We start from the raw sequence: 16,805 nt of genomic DNA, 5'->3' as shown, positions 1-16,805 counted from the left end.
TGTACATGATCATGATATAGGCCTGAAATCAGCGGGCTGCGTTTTCCAAAGTTCTATTATAAAGTTCGATATAGACCGTGGTAGACATTGACATTTTGCAGTGTTCATCTGGAATTACTAATGGTAAAGATTCAATAATGATTTCTCACGAAAAGGAGAGAACTGTAAGTACAAGTATACGTAAAATGTAAACTTACCACCAGCATTTTATATGTAGACAAGCTGAATCTGGAGGTCAAACAATGATGACCATTGGTTACATACACTATAGGGCCCAGGCCGTATATCAGTACGTGTTACGACATTCGGAAGATCGAACGTAGTGAAGCACTCTCGCTGTTTCACTTTCAGGGTTGCCGTTAACCATTAACTCACGAAATAGGTTGAAGCTTCCCGTTTAGAAAATATTGAAGATGTTCATATGGTATTTCACAGTAGTACTGATTTTACGAAAGTGGATCATATTTGAAGTAGAAGTGATTATAACATGACTTACTCTTTTGCGCATGTTGAGGAAGATCGACCAGCATATATTTCCACAAGGCAGACTATGGTACAATAGAGATTTACACGCTTCAATGAGATCTTTAGATTTACTCATCTCAAGACCCTATGTCCATTACTCCTTAGTCAAAAGTCCCAGAATAACGCTTACAATTGCTTTAATATGGATTTGACCTTTAAGTAGAATGAAATGAGAGGTTTTTTAGCTACAAGATTAATGTTTCATTACTCATCAGCAAAGACAGAAAAAGCATTATGAATCTAAATACGAGTATGCATTTACTAGACTATCATAATCTGGTTTCGCTTTTGTTCGACCTCGTCGCAGGGACAGTGAAAGCAACCGTTACGTAACATGAGGCTACCTGACACAGCCGATTCGATTTCTGGTCTGCTCGTTGTTTAACATTCAGACCCCGTTATTTTTCTTTCGTGGTTCACGTTTCCGCTTCCGTTGCCAGGATTTTTAGGCATTAAATTACGGTCAGATAAGCATATTTAGATACCTTATTTGTGGCACTGGCAGGTCCCTCATTGGCGGAGAGTCCAGGGAGCAGAGCCCCTGGAAGCTCAGGGGTTTAAGGTATTTAATTACGGTTAGATGAGCATCCAGGGGCCCTCTTTAAGGCCATTAATGTGGTCAAGGGGGAGAGCCCCCGGAAGATCAGAGGTTTTAATATTTAACTATGGTCAGATGAGCATCCAGGGGCTGCCTTAGGGCCCTTGGCGGGGTTCAGGGGGCAGAGCCCCCGGAAGCTTCGGGGTTTTAGGCATTTAATTACGGTCAGATGAGCATATTTCGATACCACATTTGTGACATTAGCAGGTCACTTTTTTTTTCCTCTTTCTTTGTCTTTCTTTTTCTTTGTAATATACTTTTTCAAAAAATGAGAGGGGGGCTCGAGCCCCCGACCCCAACCGTTTTGCAGACCATAACATAAAGGCTTCTAAATAAGCATATTTTTTCGCCCGACTGTAAATTTGGAAATTTCTAATTTTCCAACGCATAAATGGAATGACCCCCCCCCCCCCCCCCCCATCAGCAGGGCCGTAGCCAGAGTTTGATGATTTTTTTTTTTTTTTTTTTTTTTTTTTTTTTTGGGGGGGGGGCACATTCATGTAATTGATCGACGTCCTGGGGAGGGGTCTCAAAAAGTTCAACCGATCTTGGAGAAAAAAAAATGGGGGGGGGGGCGGCGCATGCACATGCGCGTATCGCCATATTGCTCCGATTGTCTAATTTTCGCTCGCGTGAACATTGCCAGCACAAAACACTGACCTCTACCTCCTGGACGGATCATCGCCCATTCCCATTCACTATACGTTACGTACTAAAAGGCTGTACTTTCAAAAGTCAATAAGACATGAGGGCTCCAATGAAAGAGCTAGTGATAACGTACGTCGGGATGGATGTGCTTTTCGTTTAAACAAAAAATGAATTTTTAACGATTTTTTTAAAGAACGTCCATAGGCTAACATGTATGGCTGCTGACTCTGACGATAGGGGGCGTTGTGAAATGAGACTAAACTGAGCTATATGTATTATGAAAACCTCCATTGATAAATATAGGTGGCATGCGCAATAATTTAGGAAATTTAATTCCTGTTAACTTTTTTTTTTTAATAGAATTTTATATGTGATTTAATTCAGATTTGTATTATTGTTAAGTTCTTTGGGGTTAAAAATACAAACCATCCTTACTCCTTTACTGCTTTTTTTTTTGGAGGGGGGGGGGGGGCGTTTTTTTTTTTTGGGGGGGGGGCAATTCAGATTTGTATTATTGTTAAGTTCTTTGGGGTTAAAAATACAAACCATCCTTACTCCTTTACTGCTTTTTTTTTTGGAGGGGGGGGGGCGTTTTTTTTTTTGGGGGGGGGGGCAAAAATGCGTTTTGCCCCCCCCCCCCCCCCCCCCCCCCCCCCCCCCCCCCCCCCCCCCCACTTTCGGCGCCTATGATCTTTAGTGGTGCAGGTCAACAAAAACTCTGGCTCTTCGAGTTTATTTAGCATCTAACGCGAATTATTTGAGAAAACTGTGCGCATGCATTTACTAAATTGCCATTTTACATGCCGACTCTCTCTTATGCTTTCTCTCTCTCTCTCTCTCTTTAAGCTGCGATACAAAGTCTCACTTCTAAATCAATCCATCTGTCATTTTCATAAAAAGATGATCACAACCAAAGTTGAAGAAAAGAAACCAACTGAAATAACATTCTGCTGATAACATTTATTTATTTATTTGATTATTCAATATTCAATATTCAATAATAAATATGTGTACAAAAGATTTAAAAAAACAATTACATATATTAATGGATTCCATTTACAATGTAGAAGGGGTTGGCATTGTACCACTTGACTTGGCGAAAGCGGATAAAATGTACCGGTTTTCATGACATCATTAATTTTGTTTATTGGTTAAAATTGGATATACTGACCGTTTTCTTCAACTTTTCGTCAGAGCGGATAAAATGGGCAGTTGGCCGAAGCGGATAAATTATATTACATTGGTCAGTTCGCCAAATTTGATAAAAATTTGCCACTTTGAAAAGTTGGCCAAACCGGATAAAACGTCCTTTTTTTGTCCGTCTGTCTGATATAAAATTGTGTTTACTTTCTAAACAGAAAAATATAATTGGTTTTAAAAAAGAAGAACATGCTCGTTTATTAGGTAAGAATTAACCCAATGTTGGATTAATTTTTACCCGAATCTTTTTAGAGTTAAGAGTTCGTTCGTTCGTGTCTCCTTAGATCAAGATTACTGTAATCTTGATCTTCGGAGTAGTTGCTACAACCGGCCGTGTCAGACACGTTGCCCCGGGGTGCGAGATAGGACTCTTGTAGCGTGCCCCCATTTAAAACAATTATACAGTTACAGTTAACAATACATTTAATTAATAGTATGAAACTATTAAAATTACTCTCATGTTACGGGAAAAATATTGCATATACATATATTATGAATCAATTGACTTGGTCGATCCACTTAGATGGCACAAACACGGCACTACTGGACAGAGATCCTAATAATTACAGAGTTTAGAGTGTGTGTGTCTGTGAGTATGTGGGTTATAATATATATATATATATATATATATACAGAGAGAGAAGGGGGCAAAGAGTCGGAAGCACATGATTCTATTTAACCATAATACACACTGTCACACCAATACATAGGCCAGCCTCCTGGACCGTGTCCATGTCGCGCGCCCAATCACACATCATCAACGTTGACAGTACAGTTAGACCATGGCCAAAAAAACAAAAAAAAATCATTTGGTTGTCCTCGATTTGCTTTTCTTGAGTAGGGGCGGGCGGGCGGGCGGGCGGATTTTTTTTTTTCTTTTTTTTCTTTTTAAACTTCATTTTTTGTGTCTTTTTTTTATTTATTTTTTCTTCCCCATTTTGGAGGATTTTTTTTCCATAAAAAAAAAATCATTGGGATGTCAAGCATTTAAACAAAGTCTATAAAACACTATAATAAGTTAAAAGACAAGTTTAATGTACAATGAATATCAAGACCAACACAGAAAGTATATTTGGCTTTGAAATACAGCACCTTTTTAATCTCTATTGTACTACTTATAGCTACTTGCGCCATCTATATAGCAAATAATGCCTAATCGGTGACCATTGGTCCCCCATGATCCTCTTTATCTTATGTTAACTGAGAGCTGATTTGATGACATAACCACCTGTCCAGTGACCTTGCAGGGTGGTCTAATCCCTCCTGAAAACTAGTACAGATGGGCTTTAAAATGAGTTTAAGAATACTCAGAACCTGATTTGAATGAATGGCATATTGACATAGAAAAATAAAAATGACAAGTTTAAAGCCTCGGTCACAAATGCCATTACGAACTGCTACGAACGCCGTACGAACAATTTTCAGACAATGGAAATTCGGGAAGACTTGAAAAAAATGGGGGATTCGTACGAAATTATCGTTCGTACGAACCTTTGTGACCGTAGAGTATTGCGTACTGAAAAGACCAAACTAGCAACGGGACGCATTTTTAACCTGGCAATTGATACAATGGTATGTTTGGCATTTAAGATTGCTCCCCGAAAATGCGGCCCGAAAATGAAGAGCGGGCGGTCGAGGATAACCAAATGATTTTTTTTTTCGGGGGGGGGGGGGCCTTACCACTCCTCTCATTCTGTACCCTGATAACTTTTTGGGGGATCGCGCGACGAGTGGAGACACCGCTGTGCGTGTGGGATCCAGGGGGGGGGGGGGCTCATTGTTTTAAAAAAAAAGGAAAGACTACCCTCCCCCTCCCCTGGTACTTAAGAGGGGGGGGGTGGAGGGGGTGCGATTTTTAAAAAAATCGGGGGCAACTAAAAATTAGTGCTCACTACCCCCTCCCCCTCCCTCTTGGCATCTTTCGTTTTAGTTGTGTTGGGACTGTGTCGAAGTGAGCAAAAACAGGATTTTTTTTTCTTCATAATTTTGTTAGGCCCCAACTAACGTGCCGTTCTGACGGTCCCGGTAGAAAAGTTTATTTTTAAATCTATTTTTCATGCATTGTTTATTATGAACATGATGTAAAGGTAGGAAGATCACAGCTTGAAAATTGTGCGGGCGGCCAGTAGCAAGTGTAAAGGTTGCTTGCACTGTGTGATCATCTCTTTTATTACGCATTTTGTGCAAGATATATTTCTGAGTGTGTACCCACGGGGGTTGTCGTTGCTTTTCTATGTGTTATTTCCTTTTATATGAAAGCGTACATGTGACCAGGCATTTATTTTGCCTAACACGTAATTTCACTATTGACCGTTCATTAGAAAATACTTATGACCGGTCATTAGTAAATAATTATAAACGGTTATTAGTAAAATCATGTTAAAATACATCATTTTATAAAACAAATAAAACATCCTCTTACAAAAGAAATAACACCATTTTGTTCGGGCATAAGTAAAATTACTTACACTCGGTACCTTCGAAACAGTCCAAACACCATCGGCTATCGCCTCGGGCGCGTTAGGCTGTTCCAAAGGTACCTTGTGTGGGTAATTCTTACTAGTGCCCTAATTAATCCCATATTCGACAAAAAAAGATCAAAGAAAGTTGAAAGAAAGTGAACATCGAACGGGGAACAAATGAACACTTTAAGAATAGAATGCGTCTTAATCCTTTTCCTTCTTTTCCCCCTTCGTCTTATTCTTCTTCACACACTTATAGTCATTTTGATTACTTTATTTACCACAAATCATCGATAAAAGTTATACTATTATAAACAAAAACCCCTTGAAATAGCAACCGTGTAAACATTTATATGAATATGCTTAGGCCCTATTTAAGTTTGAGGGCATGAATTGCACCAAAAACGGATGTATACAATGTTTACAAAATAAGTGTCAGGAAAATCGAAGCCCAATTAAGGCACGAGATAAAGCACAACATCAATGGTTTCATAAACGTGAACATGCTAGGGATAAGTATGATTACAGCTTGTATTTCTGATGCAAATAGTCTATTGCTTCGAATTACATGTATATAACGTGGCACATTTTTTTCTCATCCCAATTTTAATTTGCTGTGATTATGTGATCCTTCCCATCTCTTGCTTTCTCATCCTCTCACTTTACAGATACGTCAAATTCGGAGGCTCCGTTAGATTTTATTATCCTACGTGCTGGGATCGCAAGAGCGACCTTGTCTGGACGTATTTTCCGACGATTGTCATAAGTACGACGATTGTCGTAAGTACGATGATTGTCATAACTACGTGGGAATTGGCGCACGCTGCGGTCTGACCACTTCTTACTCTTCTTAGCTTCGTGGACAGCTCTGTTCACCATACCCTTCATAATCAGCGATGCATAGGCCACATCGTCCCGAAGCATATCTTTACAGAAGTTCGATGAGTCTGTTTTCAGTATAAATTTTTCAACTCTTCTATCTTTGCGGTTCTTTTCGCCTTCATTGATGCATTCATTAAATGCTTTCTGTTCCAAGCTATGGAAATATTGCAGATCTTTCTCAAAGTCTGGTCCGTAATCGTTAACCTTTTCCCAGAATGTTTGGTTGAAATGTTTATACAGCATGGCGTCTCCTGCGTTCCATTCTAATACATCGTCGGCCAGGTCCTCTGACACTCTATACCGATGAGTTTTACTTCGGATCCCATGCGATAAGTACAAAATATCCTCAAAGTCCCAGCAAAAGAGTTTACGTAAAATAATCAGAGACTCATCAAAATATTCATTGATTAGCATAAAATCAATTTCTTTGGAAAGTTGGTCGATTTTTTCTTGGATTTTACCTTTATTTTCGTCGTACTTGTGATCGAGACCCAGGTCGAACAATTGGCCATTTCGAATCTTCTGCCACGCGCTGGCCTTTCGTTCGTAGTACATTCTTGGATTTGACATGAATGTTCTGAAGGGGTTCGATCCGGGTATCCCGAGATGATAACCCACTTCAAAGTAACCAAATACAGATTCAAGTTGTGTGACCGGGTGTCGGATAATCGAAATATACTTGGCATGGGGCACTACTTTATCCATTTCTGGACGGCTGTATCGAGCATGATTGACAAGCATGTCAAAGTCTCGTCTCGTTCTAAATGGAATTTGATAAATCATTGATTTTTCAAAGAGTTTTATATCACATATGATATGTCCACTTTTTCGCATGGCAAAGCTCATATTCCGCTTGTAGCCATACCGCTCTAGTATAGATACCAATGTCGTAGATCCCGTTTTGTGCGTCTTGATATAAACTATCCTTTGTATGGGTACTTTGCAGGTTGGAGGGATGACACCCAGTCCAGGGGTGAGAGTCTTCTTTTCAACTTTGTTCTCTATCGAAGGCGCCACAAATCTACTAGCCGAAGACAAAGCGGTTTTCGCAGTCAATCCATTTGTTTGGTTCCATGAAGGCTCAATGAACACTCTGTGAGACGGGCTGTAGAATAAAAACACAATATAATATAGTTGTGTAAACTTCAACACGATTGCAAATACTTTCGAGAATTCAACTTTTGAAGGCAATTTTCAACCCTGGTTGATTTCCCACATAAATCATGATCGAATTAAGTAATAAATAATGTAATGTTCGCCTTCAACAGGTGATGGACAAGGCTATGGCAATCGCCTACATTGTTCGACCATTTAAAAAGAGATTTGTTAAGAGGGGATTCTATTTACTCAAATAAAGAGCATGTTGATGTAAAATCCCCCATAATTCCATGAAAATATCCCGTAACAAAACAGCCCACATAATTATGGTTTCAAATGGAAAGGCTTCATTGATACGGTGACAACCTTTGACCCAGTGGAAAATCTGTATTTGCATAGACTGGTTAGTCTGAATAGTATGCACTTAAAAGCAAGGAACATGACATTAGACTTGAGGAAAACGTAAATAATTTCCCCTTTTTTCACTTTTCAATGAGCATCATGCACATTATCAGCACAATCGCACAGACTTTCAAGAAATCAAATCAAGGGCAATTTCAATTGCTTATTGTATTGCCCATGGAATGCATGTTTGAATTATATGTAATAATTATACCATCTTCATATTTGAATATTCAAGCTCAAGGCTAATGAATTCGCCTCAAGGTAATTTTGGGGAAGTCTTTGCGATCGTCTAGCCAGCAGTCATTAAAAAAAAAAATCGTTATTACCTTTGAACATTGCTGATAGTATATTTCATGAAATCTTGGTGTACTGAAGAGATGTAGAGAAATGCTGAGAGTCCCATGAAGATAATGGGCAGGGTCCAGGACTTGGAGATGACATAATGAAGAATTTTGATGGGACCGCCGGAGTCTTGCATGGTGTCGTCCCCGGTGGCTCTGTAAAAAAGATTTAAATAAAATAAGCCAAAGACCATTTCTTTTAAAATCCAACCTTGGCAGATGAGACATCTTATCTGCATTTTATATATACATTTTCACTTCACTATATTTATATTTTATACAAGAAATGTTTTCATTGATGCATATTATATCTAGTTCACAAGTTCGACCCCCCCCCCAAAAAAAAAGGCAGATGAGATTAAATGTATACCTATAGGTTTCAATGAGCAATATCAAATTGTCACATATATGTACATCTATTTGTTTTCACAACATACACTTTTATCTGAATAAACTTGTACTTTTCATCTTGTGTTTTATTAAAATTGTGTTACTTAGGAATTAAGATTTCCAAATGATTGATAATATATCTATGTTTGTAAAGTTTATTATTAGCTTTGTTACTGTGAGGTAAAGGGTATGGTAGTTTATGGAGGAGTGAGTTCTGGCGTGTTTTATTTTAAAAAAAATAACCATTGTACTTTTAATGTTTAATATTTGTATTTGTATTTGTATACTGTGCAATATATTGTTATATTGTTACATGTTTACCTACATATATGACCAGGGGCGTAATGAGCAAAATCTTCTTTTTTTTGGGGGGGGGGGGAGGGGGTCAGAACACTATCCGCATCACCACCAAATAGCATAATGCAAGGATGGCGGAGTGTCTTCAAAAGTTGAAGGGGAGCACACAAAAAAGGGGCACCAGGTCACCTACAAAGGGAAACATAAAAAAAAACTTACACCAATTTTAGACATTAGTATATACCCCTACATCTTCATGATTGTGATTACACTACCAGGGATGACATCAATATAAATTTCCGAGCGAGCAAAGCGAGCGAGCAATTGTTCTTAGATCTGTGAGGTCCCAGTGCGAAAAATTACATCTTATAAAGAAGACCAACAGAAAAACCTGATGAGTATCAAGCACAATCTAATGAGGAAAGACGGAAAATTCTTTTTGTAAGTTACATAATTACAACATCTATAAATGCGAGCGGGCGAGCTCAAGGGAAAATTAAAGAAAAAGATGCTCTTAGTCACCTTGAATTAGGGCTGCATGTTATGGAGAAAGGAAAAGTAGGCCCTTATCAGAAGGGAATAACACGGTTATTAGAAAAGTGCTCGTGTCAAAGTAAAAGGGGCAATTATCAGAGGTGAAAATGGTATTTCTTGCACCTGAAAAGAGACACTCAACAGAGATGAAAAAAACACTTGTGAGAATGGAAAAGGGCACCATTCAAATTTTAATAGGGACATTTATCCGAAGGAAATAGGGTACATGTTAGGAAGGAAAAAGGGGCACGTATCAAAAAAGAAAGGGGCACTTATCAGAGGTGAAAAGTGGCATTAAAGAGAAAGGGAGGGGGTTTATTACCGTGGAAAGGGGCACGAGTAAAAGTAAAAAGGGGCGTTAACCAATTAAACATATCTAAGTTAACTCCAGGATACAAGCAAATTAACATAGAAATTAGGCATTTTGTGTTTTTGTACATAGCATCAATATCATATCTTTACGAGAACATTTTATTTTGTACATCAAAGACAACGGACATTTTCTTCAATCCAATTTTTAAATATATTTTGTTCAAGGTGCATGATGGTTATTTTCAGAGAGCTTTGTTAACCATGCCAAATGCAGGGATTGAACTTTTGAATGCAAATCTACCATACCTAGGTCTGCATTTTCAGCTGTATTTATTAAAACAGATCTTTTGACCTTATTTCTTTTCGAGTTCCTTAAAAAATTATTAATCAATTTCTTCAGATCCACAATCAGTTTCGGAGGAATTGATAATACTGAAGTAAAATACACAGATTGTGAAATAGTTAACAATTTAATAATAACACATTTACATGTACCATAAATAGTTAAATTTCTCATTTTCCAAAAATTGAGGATTGATTTTACTTGTTCAAGTTTCATAGCCCAGTTTAGGCGATCCGATTTCTATTTATCCTAAGTGAGGCTAAATGCCCAGATACTTAATTGGGTCATCAATCCATTTTGACATTGTTATTGCTTTTGTTTCCATAACATTTAAATTCGGCCAAGCATAGTGTCCAACGCTCTTTACTCTCCAAGTGAAATTTTGGCGGATTCAACAAATAAGAAAACGGCAAGCATCGTCAGCTAATTGTGATATTTAAGAAACTTGCGAATTATCATTATTTCGAGAATTGACATTAATACATCATTATTTTGCATGATTTTCAAGGCCATTATACTTTAACAACAAGAATAAACAACTGCACAGAGCTGACAGCCTTGTAGTTCCCCGCCTCTCCTTTGAAAAAAATTGACATCCAACCATTGTTTAAGCACTTTCCATCGCATTAGTATAAATTACCTTAATCCAGCCAATGAATGAGTCTTTAGAATTCAACTTATATGATAACTGAAGAAAAAAAAAAGATGAACCATATCAAAAGCTTTTTAAAGATCAAGAATAACAAAAATACAATGAAATTACCAGATTCACAATATTCAAAAATACCTTGAGCTAAACATGAATTTTGCATAGCTGAACGTTGCTTCAAATAACCTAACAGATCAAAAAAGACCAGTTTATCTATTACAGATTTCAGTCTTTAAAATAAAATTTTTGCTATGATTTTGTAATCGGTGTTTAGTAACGATATTGGCCTCCAGTCATCTACACTTTGTTTATCCCCTTTATTATAATGACAACGTAAGAACAGCTAATTTTGGGATTTCGGTTAATTATTCTTTTGTTTAAAACTTTTACTATTCTATTACGAATGTTTTAATTTCTTTCGAAGAGCATCGACAAAATAATACACAAACACTGATAGACGATCACTACCAGATGAATTTCTGTTTTTGATAGAAAAAATAGCTTGCCGACGTTCTTGTTCAGTAATCAGTCCTTTATACAAGACAACGCTTCGTCTTCCATTTTTGTAGGACGTTCATTTGCGGCCAAATAATTACCTATTCCAGACAATTTAGCTCTATCTCTATCTATCTTTTTTAAGAGTATATACATCATGTATCAGTTAATAACATGGATAAGTATACATACAAATTTACGATTACGGTAAGAATAGGTTCTTGGTTTGTAATTCGTTTTCTTTTCTTTTTAATACAATCAGTTTCTTTCCTCTTTCCTTTTTTCAGTTTGCAGAAAATATTTCGTTGATTGTTTACCATATTCCACCCATTTTTGTCTTGATCTCACGAAAGCTCCTTTACATGTATATGTTAACCATTGATCTAATTTCTTTGTAATTTTTTCCATTTTCCCTTAATTTTCTTCAGATGGATTTTCGTAATTTTCATTACGAAACTGAGTAAATTCTTCTCGTAATTGTTAAAAAGTTTGATCCAACGTTTCCCCTCGAATATATTCTTTAATTTTAATTTTGCACCTTTCCCATTACATCTGCGCATTTAGGTCTGCCTTTTTCTAATTTGATTTTAATATGAGAATCGAACATTCTATTTTCACCTTATATTCGTCACCCTTAAAAGTGAATTATTAATTTCCATGAAGCACATCCTTTAAAAGTGTTATAGGTTTTAAGACTTAGGGAGACTGCCCAACTTCATCTCCGCTGCGGCCGTCACACGATGGTGGTGATTATAAATTCAGCATGTGCATGTATAAATACACCACTCTATGGTATACAATCAACACAAAACTACATGTAAATGTTGTACTGATCAAGACTATTTCATATCAGAAGAGCACTCTTTCAGAGATGGTAGCAGAAGTTTATATCTTAAACTCTTATTTCTTATGTCTTAACAGTAAGATTGTCAATATAACATACCATATACAAATGAAGATTGTCTCCATGGAGTAAAAACACCCAATAAAGTAACACTTCTGGTTTGACGTGTTCGCCGGTCAGCTCGTTTTTCTACTCTCAAAACACTACTTACACTATCCTTTGTACATCCCCCCTCCTTATGTTATAGCCGCTTTTATTTTTGTCAATAGCACGCGATCAATAATTCTAGGGTTAATAATCCCTTTGATGGAGATATAACTGCGGACGTCATAGACATAGAGCTACATATCCGCAGTTTTATATAGACTCGTATTTATAGTAAAAAAACAAATAGGTGAAATCGGGAGACGCAAATAGGTGACTGCTTAAGCAAAAAGAAAAAATCAAGAGTATGAAAAGCCCGGGAGAGGGCATGCGCGAAAAAAAGAGGTACAAAACTGATACCAAGTCTGAGAAAGTGGTAACCACCACTTAGTAAGTCGCTTTCACCACTTAGATATAGATCTAGACTTTACTATTGATTATAAAGTACGTCTAATAAACAACCTCTTTGGATTCACAGCACGTGGGTATATTTATTTCTTCTTTCCTTCTGGTTTCTAAGGAAAAGGAACAGAAGGTGGGTATTGAAGGTTGTCCCAAGCCCCGTTCATAATAAATGGGGGAATAATTATACCCCTTTTGAATAACTTAAGAACTCCCTTTCCTGCAGGTGATTCCTACAAACTTTATTTTGAATCCAGCGAACGGGTTTCAAGAAGAATAATAAAATGTGCAATTACTGCCACTAATGAATTTGAGGGGGGGGTGCCTCTGGGCCCCCACTGGCGATACGTAACTTAATTCGAACAACTTTATATCTCCCTTGCTTAAAATTGATTCCTTCCACGTTTGGTTAATATCTGGCCTTGCATTTTTGAGAAGTTGAAAATGTAAAAAAGAGGGAATTTCAAGGGGTTGCTACTCCCAAACCCTCTCCTCCTAGAGGGGTCAGTAGCCCTTCAGAACAATTTCAAACCTCCCTGCCTGAGGATTTGCTTTGTTACTATTTGTGTTTTTTGAGAAGTAGTTGAAAATGTAAACCAGAGGGGATAGGATAGGGGGTTCGTAGTCCTTTGGCTAAGGTGAGCAAATAGGATAAAAACTCATTATGAGCTTTGAATATGTTTGCATCATAAATAGTGATTGGCCTAGGTTTAAGCTAGTAACAAAATATTGATATCGTAACGCTGACCAGTGCAAAAGTAAGGAAAAAAAAAAACTTTTAATTATTTCAAACAAACAAAAAATCTTTTACACACAGGTTTATTGACTTTTTGTTGTTGTATTCCGGACGATTAAAATCGCGATTTAAAATCAAGTAGATTGAAATCGCGACAACCCTGCATGGTTTAGACTCATGCTCAGATTACGTAATTGCCATTGAAACGTTAACACAATACATATATTTATGGATGCACACAGGACTTCCAAATTTTGTTGAATTGCATTTCGTTAACGTTTTTCTGATCGTGGTCCGAACCCGGCCCCCCCCCCCACTCAGTGTTATTTAGGGTACGCATAATATGCGTGTTCCAACCGACCCCCCCCCCCCCTTTCAGCAAGAGTCCGGTGTGTAAAGTCAATACGGCTCGACCTTTTTCTTTTGTATACGAGCCTTTTTCCCCCCCCCCCCCCCCCCCCCCCCTTTCAGCAAAAGTCCGGTGTGTAAAGTCAATACGGGTTGACCTTTTTCTTTTGTTACGAAAAGGACATTTTGGCAACACGCATGGGGTCCGTCCGTTCTCGGAGTGGGGGGGGGGGGGGCGGGGGTCCGAACAGGTTGGGTGGCTGAAAAGTTTATTCAAACAGTAATTTAACAAGTTTCCAAACAATATTTTAGAAAGCTATGACACTTTATGTTGGAAAATATCACCAATGACAAAAACTCACGTTGGTTTATCTAATAGGAGCGGTCTATTTGATGTTTATTTTTCATGTAGGTAGGGCGAGTAGGAATTGTAGGAAAAATGAAATTGGGTGGGAAATTATGAAAATGTTAACAAAACATCGGCAACTTTTGCAGCGTTTTGCGAATATCACGGTTATCAACAACCACATTGAAATATGCGTGAATGTATGAAGGGGTGACCAAAGTTCGCGGAGATTTTGACAATATTTGAAAATGTGATATTCGATATATGATTTCTCATATTCTACACACATTTACTTATTTCAATTATTATCAAATGGACTGCAAACTTTTTTTTACTACAAATTGGTTTAACTAGAAAATGTATCGTCAAAGCATTCCGGAGATATTGCGATCTAAAAATTCGATGTCGGTTCGGCGTGCGCGCTTCACCTTTTTTAAGTCGGCCGTGGGCATAATTTTAGGTTTGTTTAGGGGGGTTTACATACATAAAATTACCAAAGGGGGGGGGGTTTAACCCCCCCCCCCCCCCCTGCGTACGCGCCTGGTACCACTTCTTACTTACAATTTCGAGAATATCAGCTCTAAAAAATAATTGTGTTTTGTTGATCTTGCTCGAAATTTTGCACAAAAAATAGACCATTCAAGCAAAATGTTAGGAGCGCAGACGTAGACCCTATATATAGACTAGACCTACCTTAAGATATGGGCATGGCGCAACAAATTTGACAGCTTTGTTCCCGGCCCCCACCCGGTACCAGGCCCACACAACCCTGGTCCAAAAATAAAGTCGTTACTGATGTCTTTGGATTTTAACCCCAACAAATCTGCATCACATTCACATTGCACTTGCAATCATAAACATTCGTCTTAAAACTCTTATATCAATAGTAATACTAAACTAGACTTTTAGTCTAGAGGTCTAGATCTATATCTAGTCTTAAAAGTTAAATGATCTATGAAATATTTAATGTAAATTTCTTCAAATTGCTGGTGCTATTACTGTCCGGATACACAACCTGTCAGACACACAACAACACCATCTAGGTCTCTGATAAAGTGATGATAGTCCATGACCATGGCCGATAGGCTGGCCATCATAATTTTTCATATTCATAATTTAGACCGAAAATGTCTGCCTCTTTCGCTCGTTAGCCTCTTAATATTTGGGTAGGGTCGGCTCTATCTCTTTCGAAGAGGAGGCAACCCTACCCAAGAGGCTAACGAACGAAAGAGACAGAAATTTCCGGTCTAGACTTCTAGATCTAACTTGTTAGATTTCTAGACCTAATCGTAACCAAAAAATGTTAAGGCTCACCTTGTCCTTAGTTATAAACTGCACATTAGCCTGGGACATTAGGCTAGCCTAGCTATGTATGAGACTGCTGGTTACAGATCCGCCTGATCCGCGACCGGCGATGACTCAACAGTCTGTCGTCTGATCCGGCCGAATATCAGGATCAACTCTGTAGACCTCGACTATTTACTATTTAGACCAAACTTTTAGACTAATATAATAATACCAAACTCAGCAGCTTGGCGCGCCTGTACTGTACTAGCTACTTTCCGATACGCTTGCGCGCGCCGACATCGAGTACTAGACGTACTATGGCCGCGGCGCTGTACTGTTGCGTTGGTTGCTGAGCTAGTGAGCTAGAGACGCAAGGTCAGCTGCCTTCGCTAAGCTCGTCCTCAAGACTCCTGTGACAGAAGAAGTGCATTCCCTTAGGTATAATTATTATCCAATTATTAATAATTTTTCTTTTGGCCTTGTTCGGCGTCCCTAATTATGTCCAAACACGTCCCTTTTATTTCATAGATATGTCTCTGTTTTACTTTTAGCGTTGACTGTTATTTTCTCATCGGATTGGATGACTATAGGTCCGCGGGGGGGGGGGGGGATGTGCCGCTTTAATGGGTCGCTTTTTCACACACAAATTTCCTCAAGTACCCCAAAAGTGCCCTTTTTACATAAGAAAAGTGCCCCCTTGTACTTCAGATCAGTGCATCTTGCCACCTCTAATAAATGCCCCTTCACATACGATAATTGCCCGTATATGTGAGAGGTGCCCTTGTTACAACAAGTGCCCCTTTTCCGTTGTATTAAGTGCCCCTTCCCCTTCTGATAAGTGCTCCTTTTCACCTCTGATAATTGACCTCCTTTATTTTGACACATGACCTGTTACTACCATCATCATACAGGCCTAACAGACTATTATAATTATAACCAAATTTAAATTCTACCTCCCAATCAAATAAACTGTTACAAGCACTTTAGATGAAAAGTAGCAAAATATTGTATAGTTGAGAAAATTTGCGATTTCTATTGGTAAAATTGTACGTCAATTGTATTTGTTCTCACAACTTGATTTTGATGTTTGAATGTAAATAAACACCTCTTAACTTACTTAACTTTTTGACTTAAGCCGGTCACACCATGTACTATGATGGCTTCTGTTTCACAACGGCTTGCCACACCTTCCTATCTTCTGTTAGCCCGGCCCCCCCCCCACTTAGTGTTATTTAGGGTACGCATATGCTCGTACCCTCTTTTTGAAAGCACCCCCTATCTGAGGACTGCCAACATTTCCGAACCCCCCTATCGCGGGCTTTTCGCGGGCTTTTCCTGCCTTGGAGACCCCCCTAAATCAGGAAAAATGCTCGATGTACCCCCCTAAATTCGGAATAATTTCTCAGGAGTCCAAAGAAATGAGAGAAAAAAAAGAAAAACACCCCCTTTTTAAAGAAATCTCCGGGTGAAAAGTCAAATACACCCCTTTTTTTACAATTCTCGGGCCGGACTTTGTCGC

The 16,805-nt window shown here is 38.3% G+C and overlaps 1 protein-coding gene across 2 annotated transcripts in view; it reads right to left on the bottom strand.

The window, feature by feature from the left end:
- LOC100893245 (galactosylceramide sulfotransferase) overlaps window positions 1-714 on the bottom strand; it is a 32,368-nt gene extending 31,654 nt beyond the window's left edge. Inside the window, exon 1 of one of the 2 annotated variants that reach the window (XM_030972439.1) lies at window positions 198-714. The gene's annotated coding sequence lies outside the window, so the exon portion shown is untranslated. The remainder of the gene's footprint in view (window positions 1-197) is intronic. The other variant, XM_030972440.1, reaches the window with a different exon arrangement.
- Window positions 715-16,805: the final 16,091 nt, after the last annotated feature.

This window comes from Strongylocentrotus purpuratus, unplaced genomic scaffold (genome assembly GCF_000002235.5).
Source record: "Strongylocentrotus purpuratus isolate Spur 01 unplaced genomic scaffold, Spur_5.0 spur5_scaffold_6, whole genome shotgun sequence".
Taxonomy (NCBI): domain Eukaryota; kingdom Metazoa; phylum Echinodermata; class Echinoidea; order Camarodonta; family Strongylocentrotidae; genus Strongylocentrotus; species Strongylocentrotus purpuratus.
This window is presented reverse-complemented; position numbering and strand designations above follow the sequence as displayed.